At 40.2% G+C, this 6,778-nt stretch overlaps 1 long non-coding RNA gene across 2 annotated transcripts; it reads left to right on the forward strand.

Annotated features, from left to right (window-relative positions):
* The first annotated feature begins 338 nt into the window (after positions 1-338).
* On the forward strand, positions 339-2,447 carry LOC142372618 (uncharacterized). Of its 2 annotated transcripts, XR_012768285.1 has the most exons (5): positions 339-498; positions 941-1,106; positions 1,268-1,453; positions 1,540-1,691; positions 2,316-2,447. It is a non-coding gene; the product is annotated as an uncharacterized LOC142372618 (long non-coding RNA). The 2 variants fall into 2 exon arrangements; XR_012768284.1 differs by lacking the exon at positions 2,316-2,447 and having other exon boundaries at positions 1,540-2,087.
* Positions 2,448-6,778: the final 4,331 nt, after the last annotated feature.

Consider the following 6,778-nt stretch of genomic DNA (forward strand, 5'->3'; position numbering starts at 1 on the left):
ACCAAACGGCATCAGGTCTCAGACCAAACGGCCTCAGGTCTCAGACCAAACGGCCTCAGACCAAACGGCATCAGGTCTCAGACCAAACGGCCTCAGGTCTCAGACCAAACGGCCTCAGACCAAACGGCCTCAGGTCTCAGACCAAACGGCCTCAGGTCTCAGACCAAACGGATTCAGACCAAACGGCATCAGGTCTCAGACCAAACAGCCTCAGACCAAACGGCCTCAGACCAAACGGCATCAGGTCTCAGACCAAACGGCCTCAGACCAAACGGCATCAGGTCTCAGACCAAACGGCATCAGACCAAACGGCATCAGGTCTCAGACCAAACGAGAGGGGTCTGGCTGCAGACCTGCACTGTCAGGACCCATGACCTGCACTGTCAGGACCCTTAGTTGCAGACATGCACTGTGACGTCACCTGCACTGTGAGGACCCGAAGCGACAAGTGAGGAGCACGTATTTTTCGTTCCCCATTTGAACTGTGGAGACGACGAGGTGAGTAAAAGTCGAGTGAAAACTACTCTTTCTTTCATACGAAGAAACAGAAACAGTCTTTATTCACTGGAACGTTACGTTGCACACTATATACTCTAAAGTTATATTAATTTTAAAGAATCAGGTTTTTTTTTAAACTTTTGGCTAGTCTTCAGCGTTGTTATCCTATCGATAGTGCTCACTTAAATGTGCCATTTTTCGTATCGATAGTGCTGACTTGTATAATTTTGTTTGACTTATTACGACATTATTTGTCTCTTACAGATGCATATTTCAATAACTATATACTGTAAAGTTATATTAATTTTAAAGAATCAGGTTTATTTACTTTTGGCTAGTCTTTAGCGTTGTTATCGTATCGATAGTGCTCACTTAAATGCGCCATTTATATATATATATATAATTTAGTTTTACTTATTACGACATTATTTGTCTCTTACAGATGCACATTTCAATAACAACCGCCGGCACTACGCCAAAAATCGAACGCTGCACGTCATGTTGCAAACTGTTTCACTGCCCTCTGTGCCTACAATTTAAACCAACAAAATTGTCCAAGCTGCAGAGCCACTTAGAGGCACATACAAAAGGTGGCATTTTATTTAAAGGTAAGCATAATGTATTTGTCTGTTTGTTTGTACTCATAAGTATTAGCCAACGCTTCTAACTTCTGGCAGGTTGTGGTTTGGTTTGTAAAAGGGTAAAAGGAAAATGAAGGGAATGTAGGTTGCAGTGAAGAACATCTGACACCTCACTTTCTGTCTTTTAGAAACCTATCCCAGTCACTAAATCCTGGCAACTGGACAGAGAAAACTGGACTACAAATTCAGGTAAGAGTATAAAGTATGTATAATGCATGTATTCATATTAATAGTTGAGTACTCAGGAAGAAGAGCAGCAGGCAGAGGTCTCCAAGAGAGCCAGACTTGCTGATGTGGACACACCAGTGGAAGGCGTAAGCTTTTGCACAGTATCTATTGGTCAGATACTGTTGGTGTGGCAGCTATAGGACAGACATCTTTCTTTCTGTCTTTTCCATAGGACTCGGTTGAAGATCGCATTCTTCAAAATTGCAGACATGCAGCAGAGTGGGCTGAGGCCAACAAACCACTGTTGTCTGCCCGAGTGGACCTGCCTGACGTTCTGGGCATGGGGGAAGAGGAACAGGCAGAGGCTGCTCTACAGTATGGGAGGTTGTACCCAGGCTCCGCCCTCGCAGTGACGCAACACCTTCGGCTCTGCTACACTTACTCAGGCAAACTGCTCATTCAGGTGGATTCGAGTTCCCGAAAAAATGGGAACTCCACCCACTTTGTCGGGAAGCAATCAACTTTGAGCAGCGCCAACGGCCCAGGGTAGAGGCGTGTTCAAGGTAGTGACGTGGTTGAACTGCCACTCAACCCATGGATTGTACACGGAAGCGCTTCATTCAATATCAACATGGAGCAGCGTCAAGCTTTTGACACTGCTGTAGATGCTGCAATGAAAGTGTTCGACGGGAGATTCTCGTTAAAAATCGAGCAAAGAACAGCCCTTGAATCATTTCTTGACAGGAAAGACGTTTTCGCCTTGCTCCCTACTGGCTTTGGTAAGAGTTTAATCCACCAGTTAGCCGGGCCCCGCTGGTAGCTAAATCATACGTCAGAGGAAAGAGTGGTGTGATTGGCTTAAGCTTAGGCACAGCCTTTTCTGGCCACAACCAGTAGCAACCCGAGGGAGGCGGGTTGACCAGGCCATTTCGAATCGTATTCGTTATGGTCTTGGTCAGACCAGAATCTCGAAGAGATTTGAAAGTCTATGTTAATCAGGCTAGGGAGGTTGTGGAACGAAGAACTGGACGAGGATGAAAGAGAAGCGATCCTGGAGCCTTTCAAAATGATATTTCACAATATTAACGACATGTTGATATTTTGTGAACAGGTAGTCGACAAAAACAAAGATTTTTTGTCATATTGTGAATGTTTAACTGAATAAACACTACAGAACATTTGATCATGTTGTGACTTGGTGTGCTTTTTATGTTTTCTCATTGATCCCTTAATAATTTGACTAAGATTATACTGTAGATATCAAGAGTTAGGGTACTATTTAGTGGTACTAAGGTGTTCCAGCAGCACAAGAACATAATTGGCATAGACATAGAACCAAACATGAAATTTATGGTGGTTAAGGATAAAAATACAGAATAATACAACAGAAAAACTAATTGAAACAAATACATATATATATATAAAGAGCAGTGCGATAAAGTCAAAATGAAATGATAATGAAATAGCAGTGACTTACTCTATAGTATACAATAAAATGTACAGTATAGGCCTATGGCATCTTGTGAGATGTTGGCTTATGAATATGAGCCTAAGAGAAAATGTGTGCAGTGACCAAACAAAAGTTTACAATACAAATAAAAACAATAGACCGGGAATACTGTTAACTAATTAATTCATTTGTGAGGACCTCTTGAAAAATATAGCGTTTAAAATAGTTTAAAAATACGTGCTTCCGATACACACGCTTTTATTTTGAAAGGCTTTGAATCAACTTCCGGTCCTCACAGTGCACTTCCGGTCCTCACAGTGCAGGTGACGGTCTGCAACAGGGTCCTGACAGTGCAGGTCTGTGGGTCCTGACAGTGCAGGTCTGCAGCCAGACTCTCTTGGACCAAACGGCATCAGACCAAACGGCCTCAGGTCTCAGACCAAACGGCCTCAAACCAAACGGCCTCAGGTCTCAGACCAAACGGCCTCAGGTCTCAGACCAAACGGCCTCAGACCCAACGGTCTCAGGTCTCAGACCAAACGGCCTCAGACCAAACGGCCTCAGACCAAACGCCATCAGACCAAACGGCCTCAGGTCTCAGACCAAACGGCATCAGACCAAACGGCATCAGGTCTCAGACCAAACGGCATCAGACCAAACGGCCTCAGGTCTCAGACCAAACGGCCTCAGACCCAACGGTCTCAGGTCTCAGACCAAACGGTCTCAGACCAAACGCCATCAGACCAAACGGCCTCAGGTCTCAGACCAAACGGCCTCAGGTCTCAGACTAAACGGCATCAGGTCTCAGACCAAACGGCCTCAGACCAAACGGCATCAGGTCTCAGACCAAACGGCCTCAGAGTAGCGGGGTGAAGTTGGTTTTATATTCGACATTCGCCTATTTTCCGGCTTTGTAATTGTAATAGCGCCACGAAAACCGCACCAATTAGCATAAGGATGGTATTAATTTGTACAGAAAACTAAGACTAACATACCACAGGCTTTATCAACTCACCAAAGTAAGCAAGTCTGGCGAAAGATCAGAGTAACTGCGCCGAATATACTTCTACGGCAGCCAGACCGCTTAGGGACCATCGCAAAAGTGTACGCCTTTTTTTTTTTTTTTTTTTTTTAATAACTCACTGGATATTCAACCAATGAACACCAAACCACTTCTGATGTGTTTGTGAACTCACTATAAAGCTTTCACAGCCTTTTATGTTCCAGAAAAATCATTTTAGGTAGAACATTAACTCAGTGTGCATAGTTAATTCCATTTTAGACTTTTATTTTGTAATATATCTCTTGTTTTTAAAGATATCAAAACCAAACCACTTCTGATGTGTTCATGAACTCACTGTGTACTTCCCACACCCTTTATTATCAAGGAAAACACTTTTAATTAAAAAAAAGGCATAATACCCAGGGGGCAAATTCCCAGTTTTTGGGAAAACAGACACGGAGCGTTGTAAAAGGTTTGACAACAGAAATTATATCTAGGACCTTCAAGGATCACAACCTGGGTGGACAACCCGGTCAACTAGCTGCTGGAAAGCTACAGGGGGCCAAAGACCCTCTTTTTGGGACATGTTCCTGGCGGAATTATGTAAATGCATATATATAGGCACTACAATGGCATAAATAGTCACACACCTATAAAATTTGGCAGATAGTATCCTGACACATAGGGGGAAGCAGGAAAAAAGGATTCTGGGGCTTGCTGCCACTCCATTTTAAGATATCAAATATATATGCAGCATGTAATCTACAACACATCTCCAGATACTCCTATCCTGGCTTTCATGTTGCTTTACTGCTGCATATTCCTAAATATTGAGATTTCAAACAGAAGGTTCACGGCTACTTCTGACATAGCTTTTAATTTTGCTTTACTGCAGGAATTTCCTATAAAGACATGTTGGAATTAAAAAATACACTGTTAAATAAACTAAACAAACAATTTGTCCTTTTTTTTAAGCTTTTGCCCAGATGTTCCTGTGTAATACCATGTATTTCATCGAGATGTGGTTTTATGGGGTTAAATATACCATATCTCTCCAATATTTATCTACACTCCTTAATTTTTTGACCTATTTCCCTTTTTTAAGTTTCACATGTCCATGTGAAACTTAATTTTCCAGCTTTTTAGAAAATGTTTGCATTCATATGACACAACAAATAAACTATTTCTTGATAGCAATTTTATGTTGTACACAGCTAGATAGATCACCTATACCCTTAAACCTATAGCCACACTATATCGACAGTTCAGTGTAGGCATTGGGATGTAAAATAAATTATAGTTTTAGTTGTGTAACGGCTTAACTGCCAGGGGGAAGAGGTCTAAATAAAAGCATGAAAAAGATCACAAGCAGTAAAAGATCACAAGGATTAATATCAGATATTGGGGCGAGCTTAAATCTTTAAATTTAAAAACAAGAGAGCTATTACAAAATAAAAGCCATAAATATGAATGGATCATGTACAGTGATTACTTATGCCTTTTTTAAATTAAAAAGGGGTTCCTTGATAACAAAGGGTGTGGGAAGTACACAATGAGTTCATGAACACATCAGAAGTGGTTTGGTTTTGATATCTTTAAAAACAAGAGAGCTATTACAAATAAAAGTCTAAAATGGAATTAACTATGCACACTGAGTTAAGGTTCTACCTAAAATTATTTTTCTGGAAACTAAAAGGCTGTGAAAGCTTTATAGTGAGTTCACAAACACATCAGAAATGGTTTGGTGTTCATTGGTTGAATATCCAGTGAGTTATTAAAAAAAGAAATTATAAGGATGGTAAGGCTTGTAACTTCATCACTTGCTCAGCTAAAAGGGTACTTTTAAAACACTGTATAGTAATTGAATGAACTAAAAAAGAAAATGAATGTGTTAAAAAGTTGAACATTAAATCCAATGCATGATTGAATCGAAGCCCAGTGTAAGTGCCCCTGTTGCTGAAGAGGCAGAAAGGAGATTAAGTGTAGAAAATCCAAAAATGCATGCTCAGTCACATTTTGGCTTCTTTAAAAATCTTTTATAGAAATATTTTCCGAAGCCCATTCTGGCAAGCCAAAGTGCCGTATAAATATAGCTGACTTACAATTTTAGACTTGATCAGTCCTTAACACTTGAGGTAAGTGATATGAACATGAGTATAAAGAGAATATTTGTTTGAGATGCATGATTCACAGTGTTTTGCTGAATGAAAATGCTGTTTGATCATTTATTCAGACTCCTACAGAGGATTATGTAAAGAAAGCAAAACGCCATCATGAAGTCTTAATCAGAATGTGGTTTTAAATCAAGGCCATATGCCATATGGAAAATGCTAATTTGCTGGGGTCATTAAGTCTTTTTGAGGCTTGTGGGATTTGGTGTAGAACATGTCACCAGCAGATAAAGGACATGTAAACCATACATCTGACTTTGTGTGTGAAAATGAAGCCTAATTTCATCAAACAGCTTGTAATAGGTAAATTTGTCCAAAGTTTCAATATGTAGTCGTGTCACAACAAGGGCCAAGAAGTTGTGAAAAGGTAATGTTTTTCATTGTAGTTGTTTTGTAAAAGGAAGCATTTGAGCTACACAATGCAAACCTGTAACAATTTTTTAAATAATATTGCAAAACCAAATGTGTTCATTCCTAATCCAAACCTTGTACTTTTTATATCGAAACCCAACCTTGTATTTTTTTTATTCCACTCCTCACCATCTGTAAACGTCAGACTAGAAAAGTGGAAAAATTATTTAAGCGACTGGATCATATGGCATTCTCGGTTCTCTTGCCTAACAGTCTGTGATGTAACTCCACCATCAACCTCTTAACTCCTGTTTTCAATATGTAATGGTTGTGAAACATGACATTTTGTCAGTTTCATGTGATGAGTAATGTATGCATGTTAAAGTTTGCAAAGAAAAATGAGGAATGTAAAATCTTCAGAGTCTGAATAACTTTGATATTTTTGACAGTTACAGGCATGTTGAGGTGAAAGGCACTTGTTGGCATGTAACTGTTT

The sequence above is a fragment of the Odontesthes bonariensis genome, chromosome 22 (assembly GCF_027942865.1).
Source record: "Odontesthes bonariensis isolate fOdoBon6 chromosome 22, fOdoBon6.hap1, whole genome shotgun sequence".
Classification (NCBI taxonomy): domain Eukaryota; kingdom Metazoa; phylum Chordata; class Actinopteri; order Atheriniformes; family Atherinopsidae; genus Odontesthes; species Odontesthes bonariensis.